Here is a 15311-nt window from a genome sequence, read left to right as displayed (position 1 = left end):
CTCCCCTTTGCCTTTCTGCCAAGTGAAGCCTGCTCTTCTCTGTGCCCTCGCCACAAAAAGCCAGGATGAAAGAGGGATGCTCCTTAACCGGCATCCCTGATGCTCAGCATCACGCTGAAGGAGCTCTCGGTAACAGCACGACAGCATGTTCCTACACCATCACTCCGAGTTTAAACGTGCTGGATTGCGGCCATTTCCATCTCCGAAACGCCAACAGGCAAACTGAGGGCAGAACACACGGTGTGTGCTCACAGTCCGGAGGTTTTGCTTCGAGGGGAAGGGAGAGTGCAAGGGTGCAACCAAATGTGGGGATGGGGAGAGATGCCCTTGGGAAGGGGCTCGTTAGCCGGTGCATTTGGGACAAGGCGGTGTTCCATAGGTATCTGCCTGGATCTGGAGGGTCAGTCAGCTTCTCGCCAGGCGACAAGGCTGAGCGCGTTAAGGAAACCACTGCTTAGAGTTATTCTGCCATCTCAGTGAGAGCCTGGACGCTTTAATCACAGCGGCTGTGCAGCAGCTGGACTTGGCTGAACACGAGAGCAAGAGGGAGAATGGAAAATGCAATTTGTGGAAAGAAACAGCCGGATGACCTTGAGGTGCACAGAAAAGGTATGGAGAGAAGCAGGAGACATAGAGCTGGGCCAGGGAGTTTACAACCACATGCTCTGCCCATGCTTTTTGTTTCCCTCACAAAAATGTCACCATATCTTTGGGTTCAAAGGGACAACATGGGGACATAAAATTGGGTTCTTCTCTCCCAAAACTGCAGCAAGCATCGATGTCGCCAGGGAAGATTAGCAGCAGCAAGTCCAGTCCAGGAGGCTGCATGTAAAGGCAGGGAAGGTCTGCTCTGAGATACCTCCTGCAGCCCTATGCTTCAGATCTGCCCCAGGAGACCCGCTGGCCTCCAGCAACAGCTCCTCCTCGCTCCCACACCTGGGCCCGTGGACACCCGTGATCCACAGCCGTCCAGCCTTCCTGTAAGGCTGACCATGCTTTTGGTCTGAGCCACAGCATCCCCGCAGCCAGCACTGTGCCATGCAGGCAGAAACCACCACCAAACCCACTTCCCATCCTCAGTCTGAGATCTGCTTCCTTCCCTTCTTGCTGCCCAGCCTTTGCTCTTGTAGCAAATTAAATTCTAGTTAAAAAAAAAAACAAACCGACTCACAAAAAAATTAAATTCCCACACTGCTGTCTCCTGTACATTTGTGTCCGTACTGCTCAGCTCACCAGCAGGTCCCAGCCCTGGCTCGCTGACCCGTTCCCATCACCACTGCTCCTGTTTCCCTACCACACTCCTGCCCCTGGGCTGCCCATTTCCAGCCCTGCCCAGCCCAGCCCAGCCTGGGGTGAGCGGGGGGTTAAAAGAACTAGTTTGAAAAAAATGGGGGTATCCAAGAAATTAATAACCAGGGGGAGAAGACAGCAAGAGCAGGGAGAGACAGACTCTGTTTGGGAAGGAAGAGGAAGATTTCTCTTCCTCCCCTGGTTATGTGGTTCACAGCCAGCTAGGAGAGTCCTAAAACCTTAAAGTAAAAAAAAAATTTCAGTCTCTCTGTTGTTCACTTGGGTACAAGGCTGAGATTTTTGTAGAAACTTTCAGGCAAACAAGTGATCCAGGACCTGGATTCATATGACCAGCATGAGAATCTTCAGTGTGAGAACAAGGCATGCCCGCACATCTCCAGTCGAACTGCCAAACAGCTGAGGCACCAAAATCACCACCAACTCCTAAAAATTTCCAAATACCTGCTCACCTTACAGGCAGCAACTGGTCAGGCAGCTGCTGGCCACGAGGACGTGGAAGCGCCCTCTGAAAGAGAGCATCGCGGCACACGCATTGCTTGGACGGGTGGGCAACCGGCTTGCTCTCGTGGCTCTACAACTGGCAGCACCGCTGGCTCCCACCATTCCCCAGAGCCAGCTCCCCCTCCGGCAGCCCACCCCGCAGTGATTCCCGCCACGCGTGGTGCCGGGGACACCAGGCTCCTCGCAGGCAGCCGAGAGAGAACGGGCAGTGCTATAAAAAGCCCGAGATTCCCATTATTTCCTCTTCCACGACAGCTCCTCCCGCGAAGCGCTGGCTGGGGTTCAGGAATCTGTCACGGCAAACAGTGGGCTGGAAATAAGTTTCCTAATTGCCGTATGTTAACGGATCCGTACGTAAGCGGCGTGTGAAGTTCTGGCGGCAGGTCTCCTCCTGGCCCACCCGAGCCAGCGGCACGCCTTCTCCCTCCCTGGGGCAGGGGTGGGGGCTTTGCTCTGCAAAGCAACAACCCCTCGGCCACGAAACGACCCGAGAATCTCAACTTCCCCTTCACAAGGAAAATACATTTCTAACACTCACAGCTGCGGCATGAAGCTTTAAAACACAATTCCTGCGACTTCAGAATGCAGCGAGGCGGGGCAGGGTTATATCTGGAAAGTTAACAGGCTTCGCTTGCTGTTGTTTTGCAACTGCGTCACGGTCAGCGAGACCTAGCTAAGCTGAGCACGGCAGGCCAGGCAATTACTTCAGGCAGCTTTCCTGCAGGAAAAGTGGTGAAGCCAGCCCACTCAACTCATATTGGCCAAATTACAGGCAAATCTTAACAGCCCACCTCCCCACAGGTACTCACGGCAACCCAGGGACCTCCAAACTCATTGCTCCATCTCCCCTTTACAGACAGGGAATGGAGGGACCGCACCATCTGCAGGCAGTTTGTTCAAGGTCACAGGACTGATGCACAGCCAGGACATGGAGATGTGCGTCCCAGGACAGGACATCACCCACAGGGCCACCTCCTGTCTGTCCCCTGCAGCATGGGTGGACGGTGGCTCAGCCCCGCTGCTGAGAGTCTCCCACAGAGGGAGGGACGGGGCAGGGTGGGCTGCTGACACAAACAGACCATCTTTGTAAAACAAATTGGTTTTCAACAGAACAGAGCATCGTTCAAAATAAGCAAATAAAAGCAGCAGCACCTGGTTTAATGAAATACATAGTGACTTATTTTCAGATTAGCTATAGATGCCAAGCTCGGATACGAACACTGAGCACCATGCCCTGCAATTACCGCAGCCAGCCTCGGAGAGAGGTCTGCCAGGCAGCGACCGCTTGGTGCGGACCAGCAGTCCATCAGGCTACAGCAAATCTGAAGAGACAGCAGCGTTTTCTTTTTTATTTTTAAGATGCTAACAAATTTTACCCGTTCCAATCCCACTCACGGTGTGAGGCTTCAGGCAGTGCTGGAGAGAGGGAGCACAGCAGCCAGCGCTCCCTTCCTGTAACAAATAAATAAAGCCTGAGCACCCTGGGGCTTTGCGATGGCTCCCGCCTCTGCCTGGCCCCCAGAGCACGACCCATCCCATTCCACTTGCGTACACCCCCCACGCTCGCACTGGGGTTTGCAGCTCGGCAGCCTCTTGGCTCTGCTGAGCCCCACGGCTTGGGCAGCCCGTGAGCAGCTTTGCGGCCCTTCCCGGACCACAAAGAGCCACGAAGGGCCGTTTCACACGGAGCAGAACCCCTGGGGAAAGGGAAGGCTGCCACCTCCAGCAGCCCCCAGGGCAGGTAAGGATGTCCCCGCTGCCCCGGCAAGGCTGCGCCGGGCTGGGGCAGCAGAGCCGAGCCGGGGGCACGTTCCCCACCCTCTCCTCCCCTGTGCTGTGACCTTCCTGTCACTCCTCATCATCGTCGCATTGCTGGACTCCAGGAAGAAACAGCGGCAGATAAACTTTCCAGCATGTAAACAGCGGAGCAAGAGAAGCTTGGGGCGAGAGGGGAAGGCAGCCCCTGATCTGCCAGGCTTCCCAGGGAGCCCAGGGAACCGAGGACACGCCACTGCGGATTAGCAGAAGGGATGCTCGCAGACAGACGTCCCCCGCATCCCACCCACGTGCAAGGGTGGCAATTCACATGCCAGCAGCAGTTTTCCAGCTCCGCAGCACCAAGCGAAAGGGACCACGCTTCACCAGGACAATGAATCCCCAAAGAGTGGAAAGCCACAAAAGAAAAAAACGAGGAACGCAGCGAAAGAATCGGAGCCGATACAAATAAGATGCTCTAGAAGCCAGCAAAACAAATAGCATCCATTGTTTGTGCAGCAAGCTGGAATAACAACATTTGCTCGCCCAGCCTCACTCATCGCCCCTCTCACTATTGAACCTCCGCAGAGCTCCGGCGAGGCATGGAGGCAGGCTGCTATTGTCACTGGAGTGGGCTGAATGCTATTCACAAAATTCAGCAAATTGGGGCTATTTTGGGATTTACTAGGCATTTGCAAACAACTCCAGTTGGTATTTGAAAACATGCACCGCATATCACAAGCCAACAGAAATGACAGCCCATGGGCCGTTAGCCAAGAGCATCCGACAGCGCCGGTCTGCCTCTGAGCTTCCGAACTGGCCTCGCAACCGCAGCACCCAAGGGTCATCAAAAAGACAGGAGCAAGGCTTTCAGGTCAAAGTCGTTCGGTCAAGGCCATTAAAAAGCTCTGGTATGGCAGAAGGGAACCTCAACACTCCTCTTTAGGAAAACATGGCCCTTTCCATCTCACAGTTAGGCCACTGCACCTTTCCCTCTGTCCCTCTCCTGCGACGGGCAGAGCCTGAGCGCCGAGTTCCCACACGGCTGGGTCCCTGTCCCGACTCAGGCACTCTGTGCCTCAGTCTCCCCTCCTGCCTCCGAGACACCGCTGTGCCCAGCACCTGTACCCCAGGGGCCCGGGTATCCCCTTGCAGCCCTGCCAGCCCCCTGCCTCCTGCGCTATTCTGGCAGGGGAGCTTTCCCGAGCAAACATGGGATCGGAACTGATTTCTGCTGTGACCAGGATGCTGCTCCGAGGACGGCGAGGAGCAAATCCGACATCCAAATCCTCTGCGATTCTGTCGACAGCAGAGAGCTAACGAGAATTTTCCGGGGGAAATAACACAGTCCATCGAAGCTGTTATCTGCTCCGCTGAAGTATGAGGGCTGAACCAGCTCCTTCGGCTGCCTCAGGACACAGCTGATCCCGGGGAAAGCCGTGCAGATGGTGGGACCACAGCGATGGGATTCACTTGGAGGGGGAAGAAATCTCCCCAGTAGAGCAACCACAGTGAAATGCCCACTTCAGGGGTGTCAGGGCAGGTGCTGTCCTTAAAAAGCATCTTGTGTCAGCCCTGGGACCTGGTTATAGTTAGAGAGCAAACTCCCAGGCCAGCACAATGGGGGCAAGGGCTGTTCGGGTCCCTCACTGCCTCCGATGCACCACTGCAAGAGACGCAACGTGGCAAGGAGCAAATCACTCTCCTGGGGAAAGGCACAACGTCTGACTCACCTGCTAACACCAAAACATCGCTCCTTGAGAGAGCACAGTCAAGAGGGAGACGCACACAGAGTGCATGCAGGCAGCACAGGACGCTTCTTTGAAGGAGAAATTTCTCCATTCTTGAAGGAGAAATTAATAAGCCCCTGTTTGGAGTGCAGGAAGGCACAGGGCAGACTCACGCAGGGCCAGCGTCACTGGCTGTTCCCTTTGCTCGGCTGTTTCCCTCCGCAGAGCCGGCGGCTGCAGAGTGACACAGACTGCCTGATGTAGAGAGAACAAATTATTCATGAAAAACACAATTGTTAAGCCGCGTGGCAGCGCGTGCAGAACGAGAGGCAGACGGGGAGAGGAACTCGGACCTGGCATCGCCAGCGAGGCCGCTCCGCCTGGCACACTGATCAGCGAAACGCAGTAGCTGGAAGAGATGGAAGATTAAAAATGTCACCTGGAGCACAGCCTCTCCTACAACACCCTTTCGGGCCACCATCCCAGGAGCTGCCTGACGCGTCAAGTCAAACCTGCAAAATGGAAGTGCCTCAGAAGGGTAAACCTGTCACTTCAGCACACTCTGCCTTCAGATCCAAACCTGCTTACAGATGCAAGAACGCTTCTCCAGGCCCTGCCGGGGCAGTCGCCACCAGCCAGCCACGCAGGGCTATCAGAGGAATGCTCGGGGCAGCTGGGGGCAGTCATGGAGACCACACAGACCTCGGAGCTATTTCAAGTCCAGCCACTGACCCTGGCTTCTACGAGGCTGGGAGATGGACCCAGCTGCACGTCGCTCCTCTGCCATCACGGTCAGCATCTTGTGAAGGGGTGCAAGCTAGTTATGTCAGAGCACACATGCTCCTCAGTGCCTTCCCACCAGAGAGGACCACTGATTTCTCATACCCTGCTGAGTCCATCAAACACCTGCAGGGTCCTTCCCGGCATTTCAGCATCACTCATGAGCCTTGTTTTGCATGGTTGTGCAAGCATCTACCCTCACCCCCACGCTGGGCGTGCACACGACGCCGTGCTGCTTAGGAGGTGTCAATCCTACGGAGTAAAACCTCCACGCACACCATCCATCAGCTGGAAGAGCTCCCAGCGACCAAACAGCCGCGCAATTAACAGGCACAAGGCTGGAATTCCTGATTGATTCCAGGGCACTCAAAGGTCTGATAGACGGAGCACAGAAACGCTGCCTAAAACAAGAGGAACAGACCGGCGCAAGCAGAATAAATGCTGGGACTGGGAAAGAAATTGTTTTCCTTGCTGTGCTCTTTGAAGGACAAATGGTAGAGTGACTCCGAAACCACAGTATTGCAATGCAGAGACCATGGAAAGCAGCTTAGGTTAAGCAATGCTTGCAGCTTGGAAATTTATTGTCCTTTCCAGGTATTTCCAAGGCCCTTTGCAGCAGTGCTGGAAATTTTCACAGTCCCTTATGAATTTATCCTCACAGCAGAGGACATAGGAGAGCTTTATCCTCCAAGGCCCTTTTATATATTTAGAAACATGTCCAAGTTTGCCTGGGAGGCAGCAGCAGAGCCAGGAGCCAAGCCACGGCTCCCCAGCACAGCGCCGTGACCGAGGGCTGGGCAGTCCCTGTTTAACGGGGTTATCTCCAGTCTCTGCTTAACGGATTTATCCCCCCGTTATCCCTGCAGCCACGATTTTACCTCCATCAGCTTTGAGTGATGCGCCGATTCTCAAAGCACAGTCAGTGCTGTGAAATTGCCACCGCCGGCACGTGAACAGCATCCCGTCTCTCAATGGTCAGCAACAGAGGAGCATCTGCAACATCCTCAGGTTCAAAAGAGCTCCCGGAGACCGTCACACAATCAATCAACCCGAGGAACAGCTCACTGAATTGCAGTGAGGGCATCATCCATGGAACGGCACATCACAAATATCATAAATCATCGCGTAACGACTGGGGAAGAGGGGCTGGCACCCACATCTGAACACTAAGCAGGCAGGAGCTGCTCTCGGGGAGGTTTTCCCTTTGCAGGCTCCCCAGTCACCAGAAGACACTTTTTTCTCCCCTGACCCTGCAACAGCAGCTTTCCACCTCATCCATGCAGCTGCCATGAGGGCACACTGCTAATGTGTCCCCAGCACTCTGGTTTAGAGATCTGACACAACTGGGAGTGGAGAATAATTTGTTTTAACTCATTTACCTGGAAATTGCGTTCGGAAATTGCATTTAACTTGGACAAATTAAGACAGAACAGAAAAACTCTGATGGAATTACACAAAGAGGAAACAGAGTTAGGAGGGTTTATAAAAGGTACCAGTGAGGAAATGACAGATAACCATGCTTCACTCCTACGGTGAAATCTGCCTCTCCCTCTACTCCACTTACTTGCCCTTACCTCCTGCCCTAAGTCCTATTTCTTCCCTCCCAGGACATACTCTGGCCTTACATTATAAGCAGCACGGCGTCACTTCCTTGGAGATGCAAACATATGTTTGTTGGAGTAGATACCATCTCCTTGGTCCACCACTGACTGACTCCTCATTTTAAAAAGCAGTGAAATTCTCTGAATGCCTCCTCAGCTGGCCATGGACACAGGGATGCTTAAAAGCTGCCGAGTCCTGTTCTCCTCCCCTCTTCTGCTGGCCTCCTCCATGTGCCGACTCCTCCGAAAGACCATCCAGTATGCTTGGCTGGAAAAAACCACCCGAGCAAAACAAATCAAGGGGCACCTCCGTTCGGCAGGTGAGTCCAGGCCGCTCAGGGAAGGGACCAGCAGCACAAAGAGGGCTGAAAGTACCCTGGCAAGTACCAGGGGGTTTGGCTGTTTGCAAAATCACAGCCTTGGTGCACAGGGACAACAAATGTCCCTGTGAGGTGAGCAGAGGTAAACGTTGAGCATACGCAACTCATGGCTGGCTCCCAGCTGAGGCCAGACAGAGGTAATAAAGCACCTGGAATGACCGACCCGCTACATCGCTGGGCCCAGCCCCGTCACCTTCCCCTGGCTGCACAGCCAGCGCTGCCCAAGGCCATGCTCGAGGCAGGCAATGCGCACGGGGCAGAAGAGCCACCCGAACGGTTGCAGAAAGCCCCTGGCTCGGCGACCAACCCCTTCACACCCAGACACGTGGCACAGGTCAGCAGTGTGCCCCCACGGATACGGCTCCCAGTCATCCACTGGCCAAGCCCAGCAGAAGACTCATAAAGCTCACCAGAGCCCAGCTCCCCAGCAGGGATTTGCTGTGCTCCGATTCAGCTCCCGCCTGTCAGGTGCTGCGTGGGCAGGGAGACAGACTCAGCACAAGGAAAACCCACGTCGGGAGGGGGCAATGCTGAGGGATGCCTGCTGGGAGGGAAATGTTGAGCCCACCCGGGGCTGGGGGAAAGGTAAGAGCCATCCCTTTGCCGTCTCCATCCAAGCTCTCCAGGGAGACCTGAACAACGGCACAGTGGCTTTGCACTCCCCGATCAGGGAGAGTTTCCATGCTTGGAGGCAGGCAGGATGATGTGAGAGAGAAAGCTGCAAACGGATGAACTGCTGGGAGAGAAGAGGTTGCAGGGGGACAAAGCAGGGCTGAGCCTCCAGACGAGGCTCAAATGCCTGCGGGTCAAAAATAAAAGCCGCACAGGCCTCCTTTGGAGAAGCTGATGATGCTCAGCGCTTTCCAAACTCCTGCCGCTCCAGCAGATTTCAGCCATTTGCTCTACAAATCACTGTGGTTTAGGGTTACCGGGTTCCAGCCCTCCCTGATGCGGAAAGCGAGGCCTCCTGAGCCCGTCCCTGGCTCTGCTGCCCCGCAGCCAGCAGAAAGCTGCACCAGCAGCCGCTGCGCTGCCACCGTCCCCTCTCCCCGCAGCGCATGCCGCCTCCTCCACTCTCCCTGCAAAGGCTTGATCTAAAAGGAACAATACTTGATAGCAATCGCCTGCCTCCAGACAGAAGCGAGCGCTCTTCTGAGCGCCCTAGTTAGCAGGCAATGCCCCTTGCACGCACTCAAGCAGTTACATTTGGTTTTACCGTGTGGAACACAAATTTATTCAATGTAAATTTGACCTTTCAGCCAAAAAAAAGGAGACAAAAATCACGGATTCACTCACTCTCCGCTGCCCAGCTGAGCAAATGTTTAACTGACAAATCCACTTTGCCTGTGGTGCCTCCCGCATGATGCTGGGGACACTGGGGGAGCGCCAGGCCTGGCTCTGGGGAGAGGAGGGGTGCAGGCACAGTGCTCCCTGCCGTGGCAGTGCCATTCACACCGGTAGAACAACTCCATCCCTCTCCTTTCTGACCCTGTGTGGGAAGTAAGTCAATGGAGGGAGGAACCAAGAGCTGGGGACCCTGGGGGTAGGCAGCGCTGGAGTGGTTAGATATAGGAAAAAAGACGCTTATTATTGAGGACGCTTCCTTCCATAAGAGAACGCAATCCATACATGCAAGTACCTTTATTTTTAAAGGGGGTATGGGAAACCCTTCCAGCACTGCTCAGCCTTCGGACTTGCAAGCCCTCAGCCTCCTCTTCTGCAGCACCGTACCTGGATGGAGCAGAGCCTGGGTGGGCGAGCAACGGGGGCCAGGAACGCACAGGCGTTCGTTTTGGAAGGGGGAAGGCAGTGCTGACAAACGCCAGGTTGAGCTGCAGGCTCCAGACGGGCTGGTTTCGGACATGAAACACGAGCCTGTCGTTCTGGTCCAGCTGCCCAGGAGGCAGTTGACGTGGAGGACTCCAGGTCTTCAACGAGGCATTGAGGTTCTGGTCCCAGCTCTGCCAGGAACTGCTTCTGGCAGATTCTTAGTTATTCTTCTGTATTCACACACAAATTAGCTCCCTGATGTCCAGGGTGGCACCCCAGACTCAAACGTTCAGGAAAAAAAATAATAATAACAAGCAGTCAAGGAAGCTGCCAAAGGCTATGAGCCATTGCCTCATGGCTCTCCCACTGCACAGAGCAGAAAGGGACTTGGATGATGTGTGGGCTCACTGTCACCCCCTGCATCGATCACGACGCCGGGATGCCTTGCGCTCAAACCTGAGCAGACTGACTTCTCCTCACCAGTCTCCATGCCTGCCTGTACTTCGCAGAGCACCTGATGGCATTAAGCATCCAGACACTCTTTTCTCTCTCTGAACTTCACTCTTTCCATGGCTTGGTATCCATCTGAGCCCTGCCCAAATGGCAAAGCTGCCTCACCATTAGCTGTCTGTCACCGAGCGACTCCTCGCTCCCAGAGCCAGCTGCTCGACGCCACTTAACTACCGAGCTCAGCCAGGCGCGGACGCCAGGCACTCCCAAGCCAAGCTGCCGACAGACATCGGGCTTCACTTGTTTATAGCTCAACTACAGATTTAGGACTACTGAGCTAGCCGTTAGCTGCTTAGCCTTTCCACACCCGTCTGTGTTTTGACATTACAAAGCACATCGAACTCCATGAATGCTCCCAGAATGTTCCTGCTGACCATTCTCCCCTCCCACCCGCCCGTGCTGGATGCTCGCACTGCAGCAGCATTCTCCAGCTGGTTTTTCTTTTTCTTTTTTTTTTTGACTTATAGACTCCTACCAGTTTTCTAGCTGAGCTCTGTGTTCCAGGTAGGGAGTTTAAGCTTAATAATGCAAGGCTGGCTTTTCTCAGTTGTCTTTTGTAGACCCACAGACCCATGCTGAAGATGTTCAGCCCATCTTCCAGGGCACTCTCGCTGCAAACGCTGCAAAGGCACCGAGAACGTTTGCCTGGTGCGCAGGGAATCTCCAAAGGGCTGGAGCTCATTGGTGCTAAAGGCTATGGAGGCACAAAGGAAAGAAAAACTCAGAGTGGGTAAGCAAACCTCAGTGTTTTACACCACTGCATGCCCCTTTTCGCCAAGCAGCGATGTACGTGCAAGTGCAACGTGGCTTCCACCCCGAGCCATCTGCTCTTCAGGACAGACACCTCTTGGTGGAAATGCTGCTCTCGTTTGTCCTTTTCTCCTGCAACGGCAGAATGTGGGCTTGCCATAACAAGTGTAATCAAAATATTCCTATGCATAATAGCTGAAAGAATTATTGAGGGATATTTTTTCAAATCTCAATTAAAAACAAACTATTCTCTAGTCTCAGTTTTGCTTCAGTCTCAGACTGGCGGGGATGTGGCATTTTAATTTCTAAAAAAGAAAGGACAAATCTCGATATAAAGAGAAAGGAAGAAGGCAGACATGCTGAAAAAAAAAGGAGTATAAAAGGAAGAAAATCTGGCACAACAGCTCTAAACAGAACTAGCAGAGTACAAGGAGAAAAAAATATCAGCAACCATTTTTCTTGGTAATTTACTTATAAGATTGAGAGCACAGCCCTAATACTGGAACAGCCATGCTTTCTTGGAGGACAAGGAAACCTCCGGGCACAGCAGCCTGGAGACAAGCGAACGGTGTTCATCCTGCTCGCGCGCTGCACTGGTGCTGCAGTGGGCTTGTGCTGTGATGGCAGCCAGAGCTCTCCAGACCAGAGACCTGCTGTGCCCGGCCGTGTCCACGCACGTCCAGATGCACGCACGCAACCCAGAGACCTTCCGACCTCATCAGACAAAGGCAAGCCTGTGACTCCCATCCACTGGGGACATTCTCCTCCACTGGGAAACAATAAAGCTGGAATTCTGCAAGTCAAACGTCCCACTTCAGGGAAGGGGTCTGCCCCTCTTCAAACACATTTTTGAGTTAAATGGATGACTGCATTAAGCTGACAATTTAGATCACCATCAGTCACGCAGAGGGAAGACGAGGACTCAGAGTTACGGCTCCCACTCCATCCCTTCCTTCTCCCGTGACACCTGTGCATCGGAGGATGCCAGATCCGGATGGGACTCTACATGCAACAATCTCAGCACTACAAAAGAGAAATGACAAACCCTCTCCCTGCTTTGGCAAATGTAAGTTCGTGATTTAAAAGCAATCCTCACACTTCAACCTTTCTGACTGAACACAGCTCCGATGAAGACGTGCCAGATCGGCCACCTGGGAAAGCAGAGGCTCTGTCCATGCTGCGTGCAGTACATTTTAGGGGTGCAGAAATTATCTCCCAGGTGAGGAGCACTACACGAAAAAAACCCACCTGGAGTGATGCAGAGAAGTGTGGATGCTTCATCTGAGAGAGTCCAAGGCAGTGGGAATGTTTTTACCTTGCCTGACCATGATCAGAGCATACTGCACGCTCTTACTAGAGGGAAAACGGATCAAGAAATCTGTCCTGGCAAAGGCTAAGCACAGGGTCTCTGGGACACACCACTCAGGAGCATCTCAGGCACTAAGCTAGCAGATTACTTTATTTTCTTTGGAGCCTGGCAAAAGACCTGGTTCCATCTCCATTGCACCCAACAGGAATGTCAGGCTGTCAATATCAGTGAAGACTGGTGGAATCTGGTAGCACGCAAGTGAATTGTTTAACATGAGCAACTTTTACAGTGCATTTACTAAAATACAAAACATATTCTAGGCATTGAAGCCTCTTCCCTTTCAGAGACCTCCCAGCTTTGGTGCTTGCAAAGCAGCACCCAGGCTCTCGGCTCCGAGATGTTCCCAACAGGCTGGCATTTGAGAAGCTGACGTGTAAAACTCTTTGGGTTCCACCAAAATATAAAGGGTTGTTTCCCCTTCTCTCTGCCTGCCTCTGACGATTGATTCTTATACTTTGTATAGCACTTTGTGATGTTTGGGTAATTTGAACATAATCAGGCTTAAATGCCGGCAATCAAAGAGAATATGCATTTCATAGACCCACTGATTTCCACACACTGACTAACAAATTGGCACAACTTATTACTTTTATCCCAAAAGATGGAAATGGAGGGGTCAAGATCTTTTAACAGACAGAATGGGTAAAATGTATGAAAAACTACTGCCTATTTAAGAAACTGTTTCATTTTTAAAGGAAAATGCTTAGAAAGTAATAATGAAGTGTAGTGAGAGAAGAAGCGCCAAAGACACACATGCTCATCTCTCATGTGCCTAAAATTCCCATTAAAGCAGTGGGCTTATTCTCCTTATCATCTTCCCATTAGTGATTAAAAATATATCTATTTTATATCCAAACAATTGATAGAGTTGAAAAGGCGGAGTAGCTATTGAGCTCAGCTTCTAAGGCAGGTGTAATAAAAGATGCTTCCCCCTACCAATGGTACTTCATAGATACAAAGCAGTTTAGAGCTCAGCAAAGCAGGAGACACCTGCTTGGGAGGTTCTCTCTCTGGAGTTATTGCCAGGTAGTCTCAGTCTGTGGTGTGCTTGTAAAGCATGAACAGGGAAGTTTTAATGCGTTGTTCGGAAAAAGCAGAGAGATTGCTACAATGGAAGTGGCCTGCAGTCCCACCAACTTTTGCGTCCTGCAAATGGTCTAGAGAAAGACCCAACTCTCATCTTCTCAGCCTTAAAGACTACCTGTCTTACAAAATCCATCTGGAAGAAGGGAAATCGTTTTCCTGGCCTCACTAATTATTTGCCTTAAATCTTACCCAAAGCAAGACACAGAACAGCCTTGGTCATTTATCTTCTCAGCTCAATTTACAGATATTCACATTGATCTTGAAGGCCTCCATCACTCAAGTAAACCCACCCTTACAACAGCAACACCATGCAAACAAGGATTATCACAACTGCAGCTACTGTTCTTATTCCTAACAAGCTTCCCTTCTTTTTTGTCTTACTAAATTTCTTGCTCTGACAGCATCTTCGAGCAACACATTCTATCAGTTAGCTACAAGCTGTAGTCAAAAGTGTTTCCTTTAACTTGTAGTAGACCTGTTGCCTTTTAATTATATCAGGTGACCTCTGCTTTTGCTTTCGGAGCAGGGGCTAACGGGACCAGGCAGTGGAGGCCCCATCTCTGGGTGGAGGCCCCATCTCTGGAAACGTCCAAGGCCAGGCTGGATGAGGCTCTGAGCAACCTGATCTAGTTGGGGATGTCCCTGCTCCTTGCAGGGGGGTTGGACTGGATGACCTTTGAAGGTCCCTTCCAACCCTAACCATTCTATGATTCTATGATTCTATAAATGGTCTCTTGCAGCACATTAATGGTCCTACCTTGTTGTCTCTTTGATTTTCAGAACTCAATCATCTTCATCTGTTTCATCTAAATTTTAAACCTGGAAGAAGAATGATCTGGGGAATTAGTCTCATTTTAAGCCTTACTAAAACAGTGGAACAAACATTAAGAGAAAAGCCTAAAAGGATAATGGAATTGAACAATGAGCACCAATATAATGAGAGAAACTTGATTGCTTTCTTTTATAAAATTACAAAATCAGTGATCAGAGGAAAGAGGTAGATGCCACATTCGTGTTTTTTGTGGAGCTTTGATACAGCACCTCAAAATCCTTGTTCTCAAGAATAAATTACTGTTGTTTTCAGTAAAAGTGCTGTTACTTTAGCTGAAGGAGCAGAAACAATGAACACTGGGTCACTGTTTAGAGCAGAATCCTATTAATTAACCCTTTATAAATAATTAGCAGAGGGTGTAAGCATGCCATGGAAATGAGCGCTATGTGTTGTAGATGGTTAGCAATACCTCAGCAGACTAAGATCCAGATGATAAGAAGATATGTCTGGGGGTGACCCGCTGACCCCTCTGCTGTGAGACAGCGGTGAATCATTCATCCTCCATTACAACAACAGAACAACAAAAATGCACCCATGCAAAGGACCAAACCAGAGCGGGATGCCACGAATGCATTCCCGGGACGAGCTATCACTTCTCCATCACTTGACCAAGGAGAGAGGGAGGTGGGGAGCCCACCGCCCGCGAGAACAGCGTTTCTAACACACAAGTCACTTGGCACATCAGAAAGGCTGAAGTTGTAGAAAAAAAGGAAAATCGTAATTTGAAATTTGCTTAAGTAGGTAACGTAGATAGAAAAGGGCTATTTAATGGGACTCACTGCACTGTAATGCTTACAGCAACTGAGGAGTGAAGGTAGGAAACCAATTAGGATATTTCAGCAAGGAAAGATAGCACAAAGCCCACTTCAGCTGCAGGGACCCCATCAAGGAGCAGAAAAAATCCTCTTTACTATGGATCAGGTGTGGCAGCTCCTA

General features: G+C 51.7%; 1 protein-coding gene across 3 annotated transcripts in view; it reads right to left on the bottom strand.

The window, feature by feature from the left end:
* Nucleotides 1-15311, bottom strand: part of CACNA2D2 (calcium voltage-gated channel auxiliary subunit alpha2delta 2) — a 204799-nt gene that overhangs the window by 85953 nt on the left and 103535 nt on the right. The gene's annotated exons all lie outside the window — the stretch shown is intronic.

The sequence above is a fragment of the Chlamydotis macqueenii genome, chromosome 10 (assembly GCF_036417535.1).
Source record: "Chlamydotis macqueenii isolate bChlMac1 chromosome 10, bChlMac1.mat, whole genome shotgun sequence".
In the NCBI taxonomy this organism is placed as follows: Eukaryota; Metazoa; Chordata; class Aves; order Otidiformes; family Otididae; genus Chlamydotis; species Chlamydotis macqueenii.
The sequence above is the reverse complement of the archived record's forward strand: the minus strand, read 5'-3'. Positions and strand labels throughout refer to the sequence as shown.